We start from the raw sequence: 540 nt of genomic DNA, 5'->3' as shown, positions 1-540 counted from the left end.
CAATAGAAAAACAAATATACTGAGAATTACTACTCACAACCTGACCCCATTCACATTTACCTTTTCCTCCATTTGTATTATTATTATTCCAGTGTTCTCTTTGTTTTTCAATGAAAACACAAGCCAATATCTGTTTATATGCTTTTTTATTCTCCTTCCTTTTAAATAATATCATGTTAGTGTAATATTATCTTTATACTATTATGTTTGGTAATATTATATTAGGTTAGTGTAATATTTCATGTTTTTATATTTTTGTGGTTTTTAAAATGTTCTCATAAGTTTCACACTTTGAGATATATTTGATCACAGTATATTGGATTCATTTGAGATTTACTCTGCTGTGTTTAATATCTGGATCTTATTCTATCCTTTTCCAGATGGCTCCCAATACCCAAACAGCATGGATTGAATATTCCCACATCTTTTGGTGTTTGAGCTAGCACTTGTATCATATAACAAATGTATGTCATTAGCTATAGTTCTGGGTTTTCAATTCTGTTCTGTTAGCAAAATAGAAACTGGCCCGCAAGAAGGACT

The sequence above is a fragment of the Echinops telfairi genome, unplaced genomic scaffold (assembly GCF_000313985.2).
Source record: "Echinops telfairi isolate 266 unplaced genomic scaffold, ASM31398v2 ScPeMD7_7469;HRSCAF=8507_1, whole genome shotgun sequence".
In the NCBI taxonomy this organism is placed as follows: Eukaryota; Metazoa; Chordata; class Mammalia; order Afrosoricida; family Tenrecidae; genus Echinops; species Echinops telfairi.
The sequence above is the reverse complement of the archived record's forward strand: the minus strand, read 5'-3'. Positions refer to the sequence as shown.